Genomic DNA, 12,987 nt, shown 5'->3' with positions numbered 1-12,987 from the left:
TGGTTCGGGATCGATTTGGAGGTGGAGGGTCCATCATGGTCTGGGGCGGTGTGTCACAGCATCATCAGACTGAGCTTGTTGTCATTGCAGACAATCTCAACGCTGTGCGTTACAGGGAAGACATCCTCCTCCCTCATGTGGTACCCTTCCTGCATGCTCATCTTGACATGATCCTCCAACATGACAATGCCACCAGCCATACTGCTCGTTCTGTGTGTGATTTCCTGCAAGACAGGAATGTTAGTGTTCTGCCATGGCCAGCGAAGAGCCTGGATCTCAATCCCATTGAGCACGTCGGGGACCTGTTCGATCGGAGGGTGAGGGCTATGGCCATTCCCCCCAGAAATGTCTGTGAACGTATAGGTGCCTTGGTGGAAGAGTGGGGTAACATCTCACAGCTAGAACTGGCAAATCTGGTACAGTCAATGAGGAGGAGATGCACTGCAGTACTTAATGCAGCTGGTGGCCACACCAGATACTGACTGTTACTTTTGACCCCCTCTTTTTTCAGGGACACATTATTCCATTTCTGTTAGTCACATGTTTGTGGAACTTGTTCAGTTTATGTCTCAGTTGTTGAATCTTGTTACGTTCATACAAATATTTACATATGTTAAGTTTGCTGAAAATAAACGCAGTTGACAGTGAGAGGACGTTTCTTTTTTTGCTGAGTTTACATACACGCATCAAATAAGACCCATATTAAGGGTTATCTCAGTAGTTGGATGAGCGAAAATGTCCCTTATGCTCATTGACTGAATACATTCTAAATTTATAGTTTGTTGTTGCTATCCTTGTGAGGCAATCCAGGTGTGTTCCATGATCTCACCATCTCGGTTGACAACTCCCTTGTGTCCTCCTCCCAGAGTGCTAAGAACCTTGGTGTGACCCTGGACAACACCCTGTCGTTCTCCACTAACATCAAGGCGGTGACCCGATCCTGTAGGTTCATGCTCTACAACATTCGCAGAGTACGACCCTGCCTCACACAGGAAGCAGCGCAGGTCCTAGTCCAGGCACTTGTCATCTCCCGTCTGGATTACTGCAACTCGCTGTTGGCTGGGCTCCCTGCCTGTGCCATTAAACCCCTACAACTCATCCAGAACGCCGCAGCCCGTCTGGTGGTCAACCTTCCCAAGTTCTCTCACGTCACCCCGCTCCTCCGCTCTCTCCACTGGCTTCCAGTTGAAGCTCGCATCTGCTACAAGTCCATGGTGCTTGCCTAGGGAGCTGTGAGGGGAACGGCACCTCCGTACCTTCAGGCTCTGATCAGGCCCTACACCCAAACAAGGGCACTGCGTTCATCCACCTCTGGCCTGCTCGCCTCCCTACCTCTGAGGAAGCACAGTTCCCGCTCAGCCCAGTCAAAACTGTTCGCTGCTCTGGCACCCCAATGGTGGAACAAGCTCCCTCACGACGCCAGGACAGCGGAGTCAATCACCACCTTCCGGAGACACCTGAAACCCCACCTCTTTAAGGAATACCTGGGATAGGATAAAGTAATCCTTCTAACCCCCCCCTTAAAAGATTTAGATGCACTATTGTAAAGTGGTTGTTCCACTGGATATCATAAGGTGAATGCACAAATTTGTAAGTCGCTCTGGATAAGAGCGTCTGCTAAATGACTTAAATGTAAAATGTAAATGTGTGCATTGGGCAGTCTGTTTCTCTGTTTTTGTTTCACAATGTTCATTGTTGAAAATGTTGCTTCACATGAATAAGTGGTGACAAAATTGTCACCTTTTGCACACACTGCTTCAGAAGTGGATACTCTGTGTCTACCACAAGGCTCCAGAAATGAGTAACAGCTGATTTTAGTTCACCTTACAATGTGCCATTTGCCTGCAGCTCCACTATCTCACTCTCTATTCCAGCACGGTCAGGATAGAGGTATGTGACAACTGGGGTCAGAGATGACACTGGCACATGAAAGGGGTTCTCAATGAAGTTTAAAATCCCTTGTACTTCATTATATCCTTGAATTTTGACTCAAACTTCCCCTCTTCCAACACACACAAATACATTACATTTTTTACATTTAGCAGACACTTTTATCCAGAGCAACTTAATGCATACATTTCATACATTTCCCCCCCCGTACTGGTTCCCCGTGGGAATCGAACCCATAATCCTGGCATTGCAAACACCATGCTCTACCAACTGAGCCACACGGGACAATCATAGTTAAAATGTTGCAGTATGTCTGGGTTGGATGTGGTGACTGATCTGAGTTTTGAGAAATGAACAAACTGTCTGTCAGGTATGAACAGTGTGGTGATTTTAATTTGAAATGCTGTGACTACAGGCAGCATTTTGCCCGAGTTTTAGCTTTCCCTTGGAGCTGGAGATTCAGCATGTTCAGGTGGCAGGTGATGTCAGTTAAAAAAGCCAGCTTTAATATCCACTGTGGTCAGCCAGCTCTGGCTCCTCTTTCCAAAACTCTGCCACGAGACTGCTATCTCATCTCATTGTGAAATATCAAGTCGCAGTATTCTGTCTGGTATTCCTCCAGCAACTCGCGGAATTGCCGTTGATTCACTGCCCTCACAATAACAATGTTCACCACGCGCACGACTTGCTGCATCACATTCTGTAAGTCACAGTCTTTAAGTTTAGCCACAAGTGCTTCCTGAAGAATAATACAATGAAATGTAACAAATTCGGGAATATCCTCTCTCTTTCTCATCAGGCCTATGAGTCCCTTCTCCATCCTTTGCATGTTTGGGGTGCCATCAGTGCACACAGATGCAAGATTTGACCAGTCAATATTATTATCAGCAAAACATGTAACAAGGGCTTTCAGAATTTCCTCTCCCCGTGTTTGTCCCTGAAGTAACAGTGAACCTAAAAGTTTCTCTCTGAATAATTCATTTTGATGGAAGTGGACCCAAACACATAATTGGGCAATGTCAATTACATCAGTGCTCTCATCAAGCACAATAATAAAACACGGTGCCACAGATATGGCAGTAATTAGTTTCTTACCGATGTCCTCTCCGACGTCTTCTATGCATCTTGTATTGGTCGAGTCTGAGAGTTGCAATACTCGGATAAGCCCCTTTTTTACAATTTTCGCCTAAAATGACATACCCAAATCTAACTGGTTGTAGCTCAGGCCCTGAAGCAAGGATATGCATATTCTTGGTACCATTTGAAAGGAAACACTTTGAAGTTTGTGGAAATGTGAAAGGAATGTAGGAGAATATAACACAATAGATCTGGTAAAAGATAATACAATGAAAAAACTAACCATTCTTTTGTATTTTTTTTGTACCATCATCTTTGAAATGCAAGAGAAAGGCCATAATGTGTTATTCCAGCCCAGGTGCAATTAAAATGTTGGCCACTAGATGGCATCAGTGTATGTGCAAAGTTTTAGACTGCCCCAATGAACCATTGCATTTCTGTTCAAAATGTTGTATCAAGACTGCCCAAATGTGCCTAATCTGTTTATTAATAACTTTCATGTTCAAAATTGTGCACTCTCCTCAAACAATAGCATGGTATTCTTTCACTGTAACAGCTACTGTAAATTGGACAGTGCAGTTAGATTATCAAGAATTTAAGCTTTCTGCCAATATCAGATATGTCAATATCCTGGGAAATGTTCTTGTTACTTATAACCTCATGCTAATCGCATTAGCCTATGTTAGCTCAACTGTCCGGTGGAAGGGACACCGATCCCAAAGAAGTTTTAAAACAATTGACTGCCTTCTGGCAAATAAGACAAAGTGAGCTAGTACCATCATGCAGTACAAAAAAATAATTGTCTGTCCATTTCTCTTGGAACTTTCTGTGTTCTTCTTGAATCGACCGTATCCTTCTCTTAGCCACCGGAGCCACGTTAGCCAAGTTAGCTAGCTGCATTTCCCTGCCAGCATCTTCCTGATTTTCCTGGTCTCCAGTGGTTGTTCGTTCATAGCTGCCACGTTGTTCTCCAGCTCTTCCCCCTCATTTTCATTGTCAATAGATTTAAGTTTCTTTTTTTACAATAATTCGATCCATGTCGACCACTCTGCAAAATTAGCTAGTAGCAAACTGATGTGTCGGTTGCTGTAGCTGAGCAGTTACGTTCTATTTCGGAAAACGTTCTATTTCGGCCTCTCTGTTCAACAGGTGTGCTATTCTGCCATCTATCTGCCATCCAGGGAACAATAGATAAAGTATATATGAGGAGGCAGGTAGCCTAGTGGTTAGAGTGTTGGGCCAGTAATTGAAAGGTTGCTAGATCGAATCCCCGAACTGGCAAGGTGAAAAGCTGTCGTTCTGCCCCTGAACAAGGCAGTTAACCCACTGTTCCTAGGCTGTCATTGTAAATAAGGATTTGTTCTTAACTGACTTGCCTTGTTAAATATTCAATTAAGTGATTCAGGCCTGCATTAAATTGTACCTGTATTATGAATGGAAAATCACCGCAAGCTGCAAGTTAAGGGCTTGCGGGGGGTGCAATGACTACCACTGATATAGCCTATAATTGTAGCTATCAGAACCATACAGTTGTCTAATCATGTAAACAAACTTTATGGTATGATCATTTACATTGGAACCCATACATCAATATGGTATGTATGGGAAACACATGAAACATGAAAACATACCTATAAATACATTTCCTGTCAAACACAATATCCAATATGGTTACCCAGTAGCAGCTGTGAGTGTTGTTGATTGACATGGCTGGGGGATTAGTGAAACAGAGAGGGCACAAAATGTCAGCTTCATGATGAGCTGTGGCTGTATTAACAAGGCCAATGTTTTCATTGGAATCACCTTGAGGAGAAAAGACGAGGAGAGAGAGAAGATAATTGGGAAAGATGATGGGTGCATTTTTACCAGGGAAGTCTGAGGTTTGTGCTGTATCGAAAGATATCTATGGTATGACCACCATAACTTGATGCCCATCGCCGACTCCAGTAACATCAGATTCTGTAGGTATACGCTAGGCCTTCATCTTAACTCCGATCCCTAACAATCATCACCATCTTCATCATCAACACCCCTAGGATAGAACACACACTAAACAATCTCCATCCAATTAATGTGTCCACTAAATTACACACATTGGCAATCTCTGGGAGTGAGAAATATAATATGTAGGCATAATAACACCAATATCTGTTGAGTCCAAGTTAGAGACTTTCCTGATGACTCAAATGAAATTCTGCTGCTCCAGTTTCAAGTTCAGTTTTTTTTAAATAACGTATATATTATTATGAAATGTTTTATTTAGTACGTACAGGATACACATGGTATACACCGTCCAACAAAATTCTTACTTGCAGGTTCCTTCTTGACAACACAACAACAATAAGAAATAATAAAAGATAAGAATTCAAACATAAAGTAAATGGCTCCCTAGAATAGAATAAACATTTGACCAAGTATAATCAGTGGCAAACCACCATTCAGGACTCTTCCCCACCTGTTTTGAGCCACAACTGTTTAGCTAAAAATAATAAAACAAAAAATATATATATATATTTTTTGCATGTTTTACATGTTATTTTTGCATTAATACGTGTCGCATATCAGTTTGCAAACAATGTACAAAAAATGTATCACTGAGTTAATAAAGCAGCATACCAACATGGTCTCTCTTTTGCTTTCTTGAGTAAGGCAGCACCAAAATGCAGGTGTCAGCCTAGCTCAATGTTTCTGTGGTGGTGTTGCAGCCAGTGGAAAATACAGCGCTTAGGGGTTGCTAATGATCTCTAGTTGTGCAGTGATTGGCTCAGTGTTCTGTCACTCATGCGGACACTACGTCAAAGCAGAATCTACGGGAGAGCTCTAAAATTCAAGCCCTTTGGGTGCTGGCATAAAATTAGAAGTGCCCATTCAAGAAAGCTCAAGGTAATTGGCCACAGATAAAAATTACATCAAATCATGTCATATCTACGGTAGCTTTGATTGGAATGATCATTCTTTCAAAATCTTAGCTAGCAAGGTAGACAAGCAGTAATCATCATGAATCACATAGACAATCTACTGGAAAATCTTTTTCAATCTTTGTCATATGAAGAGAAATTATAGATAAAACATATCGGTACTCATCAGCAAGTTGGAAATCGCAAATTCAACAATGAGTGCTTTGGAAGGAATCAGTAACTAACTGCAGGTGTTGCAAAGCGATCCCTAGCCTGCTATTCAGTGGAGTGGGTGTGTGGTCTGGGTTTAAGGGTTTCTTTTCCAAGCTTAAAAGGATAAACATTTGACACCATGGGCCAGAAAACGTTGAATACATTGGCCGTGTTGTCAATCCAGTGTGATTTCTGCCACGTTCAAAACAACTGAAACTAGGACCTGGGAAATCTCAGACTTCAGTAACTTCAAGACAACTGGGAACTCAGGGGGAAAAAAAAGAAAAAAAAAAGAGTTCCAACTGGCAAAATACTTTTTGAACCGTCATTCCAACTCGGAATTCCAATTCGAAAACTCAGACCTCTTTCAAGAGCTCCGACCTGAAGATCACAGACGTCATGATTCAACCTTGTTTTTCTCAGAGTTCCCAGTTGTCTTGAAAGCACCATAAATCCAGAGAATGCCAGACTTTGATGACAAAATTTGCCACAAGGACTGCCGTGCCACCTTGTTCAAGTGAGCCCCGCACAACAAGGTGAGCTGTAGGTTGTATGTAGGCCTTAACAGTTTGTGGGCACCGGTTGTCACCATTATAGTGCAATTCATGTATTGTTTAGTGTTGTGTAGTGGCTTTGCTGGCACGCATCAAACAGTTTTGGGGGGAGTTTGCCCCACCAATATTTACATACTAAAATCATCTCTGTGTAGGCCCTAACTGTTTGTGGGCATCGTTTGTCACTGTTATGGTGCAATAATGTATTGTTTAGTGTTGTGTGTAGCGGCTTTGCTGGCATACATAAAAAAAATATTTTTGAGTTTGCCCCACCAAGATTTACATGCTAAAATCGGCACGGAGTATAATACAGGAATGCACAATTTATGGTACAATATTTACACATGAATCAGAGAAGCGATTGGGGGTCAAGTGTTTAAATTGTGCAGTATTAGCAATAGTAAATAGGAATCTTGTAGCAGCAATTGTGATGTGTGTGTGTGTGTGTAGCATGAATTTATATGTCTGTGTGGGTGTGTGCATGAGTGAGTGCATGTGCGCTAAGGTGTGGAGAGTCACAAGTAAAAGCTTCCAGAAAATTGGAACGGAAATGGCGCCACACCAAACTGGAAGTCTTCCGACTAGCTTGGAAAGACAGTAAATCAAATCAAATGTATTTATATAGCCCTTCTTACATCAGCTGATATCTCAAAGTGCTGTACAGAAACCCAGCCTAAAACCCCAAACAGCAAGCAATGCAGGTGAAGAAGCACAGTGGCTAGGAAAAACTCCCTAGAAAGGCCAAAACCTAGGAAGAAACCTAGAGAGGAACCAGGCTATGAGGGGTGGCCAGCCCTCTTCTGGCTGTGCCGGGTGGAGATTATAACAGCACATGGCCAAGATGTTCAAATGTTCATAAATGACCAGCATGGTCAATGTTACGTGTTACGTTTTTCTTGTTCCCCATTTTCCCCTGTTAGTGTGTTTGTGTCCTGGGCCTTACAGGTGTACCGAGTTGTGGCTAACGATGGTGGGCGTGGTGTTTGCCGTGTGAGAAGAGGAGCGGGGGAGAGAGAGAGGAGACTTGTTTTTTGTTTGATTATTCGTGTTAATTTCTTTGTTTGTGTTTCAGCCTGTCCTCCTGAGGCGCTCCACCCTACCTAGGTCCTGGAGAAGGGAAAAGGTAGATCTGCCCATGGGTGTACATTCTCACGTAGATAACCCATTGTTTTATACACTAGGTTAGCCGGGCGGGTGTCACCCTTGTATTTTTCTTGGAACCAGGTAGAACAGTGGGTTAGGGTTTAGAGTGTGTTAGGAAGGATTAGGTGTGTAGAAGAGGGACCTTTTGTTTATTTTCATTACTTGGACCCCGATCCCAAACATTCACTTCTCTTACCTTCCGTTGTTGTGGTTGTTTTTGTTTCTTACTGATTATTTATGGGTGTGTTATATTGTTTATTTAACTAATTCACTAAACGTCCCCTGAGGGTTAAAATTGAGTTCTGGTTGTGGTCTGATTTATTTATCGCTCATTGCACCCCACATTTCTTCCCCTTTCATCCGTGTTACCTGGTGTGTTTAGACCCAGGAATTTACGTCTCCTCCTCAGACAAGCTACACCCGTGGGGAGAACGTAAGAGTCAAATAATAATAATCATAGTAGTTGTCGAGGGTGCAACAAGTCAGTAACACAAGAGTAAGTGTCAGTTGGCTTTTTCATAGCCAATCTTTGAGAGTATCTCTAACGCTCCTGCTGTCTCTAGAGAGTTGAAAACAGCAGGTCTGGGACAGGTAGCATGTCCGGTGAACAGGTCAGGGTTCCATAGCTGCAGGCAGAACAGTTGGAACTGGAGCAGCAGCACGGCCAGGTGAACTGGGGACAGCAAGGAGTCATCAAGCCAGGTAGTCATGAGGCATGGTCCTAGGGCTCAGGTCCTCCTCCTCCTCCGAGAGAGAGAATTAGAGAGCATATTTAAATTCACACAGGACACCGGAAAAGACGAGAGATACTCCAGATGTGACAGACTGACCCTAGCCCCCCGACACAAACTACTGCAGCATAAATACTGGAGACTGAGACAGGAGGGGTCAGGAGACACTGTGGCCCCATCCGATGAAACCCCCGGACAGGGCCAAACGGGTAGGCTATAACCCCACCCACTTTTCCAAAGCACAGCCCCCACACCACTGGAGGGATATCTCCAACCACCAGTACCGTCCAGTATCAAAGAGCCCTCACTGCTGCTCGATCATCCCATTTTTTTCCAACTTAATTGAGGAAAATAAGAACAATCCAAAATGTATTTTTGATACTGTCGCAAAGCTAACTAAAAAGCAACATTCCCCAAGAGAGAATGGCTTTCACTTCAGGAGTAATAAATTCATGAACTTCTTTGAGGAAAATATCATGATCATTAGAAAGCAAATTACAGACTCCTCTTTAAATCTGCGTATTCCTCCAAAGCTCAGTTGTCCTGAGTCTGCCAGGACCTAGGATCAAGGGAGATACTAAAGTGTTTTAGTACTATATCTCTTGACACAATGATAAAAAGAATTATGGCCTCTAAACCTTCAAGCTGCATACTGGACCCTATTCCAACTAAACTACTGAAAGAGCTGCTTCCTGTGCTTGGCCCTCCTATGTTGAACATAATAAACGTCTCTCTATCCACTGGATGTGTACCAAACTCACTAAAAGTGGCAGTAATAAAGCCTCTCTTGAAAAAGCCAAACCTTGACCCAGAAAATATAAAAAACTATCGGCCTATATCGAATCTTTCATTCCTCTCAAAAAATTTTGAAAAAGCTGTTGCGCAGCAACTGACTGCCTTCCTGAAGACAAACAATGTCTACGAAATGCTTCAGTCTGGTTTTAGACCCCATCATAGCACTGAGACTGCACTTGTGAAGGTGGTAAATTACCTTTTAATGATGTCAGACCGAGGCTCTGCATCGGTCCTCGTGCTCCTAGATCTTAGTGCTGCTTTTGATACCATCGATCACCACATTCTTTTGGAGAGATTGGAAACCCAAATTGGTCTACACGGACAAGTTCTGGCCTAGTTTAGATCTTATCTGTCGGAAAGATATCAGTTTGTCTCTGTGAATGGTTTGTCCTCTGACAAATCAACTGTAAATTCCGGTGTTCCTCAAGGTTCCGTTTTAGGACCACTATTGTTTTCACTATATATTTTACCTCTTGGGGATGTCATTCGAAAACATAATGTTAACTAACTCTATCTCTCTCTCTCTCTCTCTCGACTGGCCATGTTCTGTTATAATCTCCACCCGGCACAGCCAGAAGAGGACTGGCCACTCCTCATAGCCTGGTTCCTCTCTAGGTTTTGGCCTTTCTAGGAGGTTTTTCCAAGCCACCATGCTTCTACACCTGCATTGCTTGCTGTTTGGAGTTTTAGGCTGGGTTTCTGTACAGCACTTTGATATATCAGCTGATGTAAGAAGGGCTATATAAATACATTTGATTTGATTATTAAAATGTAAGCAAGGCAGCTCATTTGAATGTAGACTGACATATAGCCTAGTGTCAATTGAGAATGGTTGACTAAATCACTCAGTGGTTCTCAGTTCTCTCCTCAGGGACCCCCAGCTGTTCCAGAGTTAGTTCATGTGATTCAACTTGTCAATAAACAAAATACTAAAGCCTAAGTAGTTTTAACAATCTAAAATGGCTGACCAGAATAAAAAAACATATGGGGGGTTTTTTGTTTATGTGGTTCGGGGTGGTGTTTTATGTAGTAGGGTGTTTGATTTATTATTTCCGGGTTTTTTAGGGTTATGTTCTAGGTTTGTATTTCTATGTGGTCTCTAGTCTTTTTTTATTTCTTTGTCTAGTTTATTGGGGTTGGACACTCAATTGGAGGAAGGTGTTTTCTAGTTGCCTCTGATTGAGAGTCCTATATGGGTATGTGTTTGGTTAAGTGTTTGTGGGAGATTGTTTCTTGTTTTGCTGAGTGTGCCTGACAAGACTGTTTTGTTGTTCGTGAGTTCTTTGTTTTTGTTATTTTGGTGTTCACTTTATTTTAAAATAAATACAAGATGAGCATCCACATTCCTGCTGCGTTTTGGTCCTCCATTCCCGACGACAACCGTTACAAAAAAAGGATTCTATACAGCACCAAAAAGGGTTGCGCTATGGTTAAAAGTAAAAAAACTCCTATCTGGTACTATTTACAAGAACATATGTGTACAGTGCAGCAAAACCATGGTGACGTTAGAACTTCCAATGGGCAATAGGCAACAATGTTTATCATGTTTCCTATTATAACTTCTCAACTCATCAGTATGGTCTCCTGTGACACTTTATGTATGTGTGTGTGTCCGTGTGTGTGCGTGTTTAATCTTCTCTATGCTCCTCTGTGACTACACCCTTACAAAAAACATGTGAAATTGAAACATCTTTTCACATGTGAAGAGAATAAAATATTTTCATCTCACATGTGAATTGCAAGTTCACATGAGTAAAACAATTTCACATGTAAGAGAACTCTATGTGCAAATCTCACTTTCACATATGGAATTGCAAGTTCACATGTGGGGGTGAAATATTGTTAGTCTGCTCACGTGAAAAGGTGGAGTTGACATGTTTCAGTAGCAATGTTTCCACATGTGGAATTGCAAATTATTTCACGCCATTCTGTAAAAAGGTTACTTAGCCTACCTAAGTATAATACTTCAAGTGCGTTATCATTCCATTATTATTGTAGTTCTCCATTGTGTTGCATTGCTACACATGTATACTTAGCACTACCACTAGGGAGAGGCATTCTGAGTGTTACTTCTTCAAGTGCGCCTCTCTTCTTTGTATGTTGGTCCTTGACTGTTGAAAGAAGCCCAGTGAAAAGAGCAGAGAAGCTAGCTCTCCGTGCCTCCTTATCCTCTTTTTTTGGTTTGTATCCATGTTTAGGTTTTAAAAATCAATCTAGAGATACAGTTGAAGTCGGAAGTTTACATACACCTTAGCCAAATACATTAAAACTCAGTTGTTCACAATTCCTGACATCTAATCCTAGTAAAAATTCCCTGTCTTAGGTCAGTTAGGATCACCACTATATTTTAAGAATGTGAAATGTCAGTAGCGAATCGTTTATTTCAGCTTTTATTTCTTTCAACACATTCCCAGTGGGTCAAATGTTTACATACACTCAATTAGTATTTGGTAGCATTGCCTTTAAATTGTTTAACTTGGGTCAAAAGTTTTGGGTAGCCTTCCACAAGCTTCCCACAATAAGTTGGGTGAATTTTGGCCCATTTCTCCTGACAGAGCTGGTGTAACTGAGTCATGTTTGTAGGCCTCCTTCCTCGCACATACTTTTTCAGTTCTACCCACAACTTTCTACAGGATTGAGGTCAGGGCTTTGTGATGGCCACTCCAAAACCTTGACTTTGATGTCCTTAATAAGCCCTTTTGCTTGGGGTCATTGTCCATTTGGAAGACGCATTTGAGACCAAGCTTGAAATTCCTGACTGATGTCTTGAGATGTTGCTTCAATATATCCACATAATTTTCCTACCTCATGATGCCATCTATTTTGTGAAGTGCACCAGTCCCTCCTGCAGCAAAGCACCCCCACAACATGAAGCTGCCACCCCCGTGCTTCACAGTAGGGATGGTGTTCTTCGGCTTACAAGCCTCCCCCTTTTTCCTCCAAACATAACGATGGTCATTATGGCCAAACTGTTCTATTTTTGTTTCATCAGACCAGAAGACATTTCTCCAAAAAGTATGATCTTTGTCCCCATATGCAGTTGCAAACCGTAGTCTGGCTTTTTTTATGGCAGTTTTGGAGCAGTGACTTCTTCCTTGCTGTGCGGTCTTTCAGGTTATGTCGATATAGGACTTGTTTTAGTGTGGATACAGATACTTCTGTACTTGTTTCCTCCAGCATCTTCACAAGGTCCTTTGCTGTTGTTCTGGGATTGATTTGCACTGTTCGCACCAAAGTACGTTCATCTCTAGGAGACAGAACATGTCTCCTTCCTGAGCGGTATGACGGCTGCGTGGTCCCATGGTGTTTAAACGTGCGTACTATTGTTTGTACATATGAACGTGGTACCTTCAGGCATTTGGAAATTGCTCCCAAGGATGAACCAGACTTGTGGAGGTCTTGGCTGATATCTTTTGATTTTCCCATGATGTCAAGCAAAGAGGCACTGAGTTTGAAGGTAGGCCTTGAAATACATCAACAGATACACCTCCAGTTGACTCAAAGGATGTCAATTGACTCAAATGATGTCAATTAGCCTATCAGAAGCTTCTAAAGCCATGACAATTTTCTGGAATTATCCAAGCTGTTTAAAGGCACAGTCAACTGAATGTATGTAAACCTCTGACCCACTGGAATTGTGATACAGTGAATTATAAGTGAAATAATCTGTCTGTTAACAATTGTTGG

This window comes from Salmo trutta, chromosome 12, assembly GCF_901001165.1.
Source record: "Salmo trutta chromosome 12, fSalTru1.1, whole genome shotgun sequence".
Taxonomy (NCBI): domain Eukaryota; kingdom Metazoa; phylum Chordata; class Actinopteri; order Salmoniformes; family Salmonidae; genus Salmo; species Salmo trutta.
The sequence above is the reverse complement of the archived record's forward strand: the minus strand, read 5'-3'. Positions refer to the sequence as shown.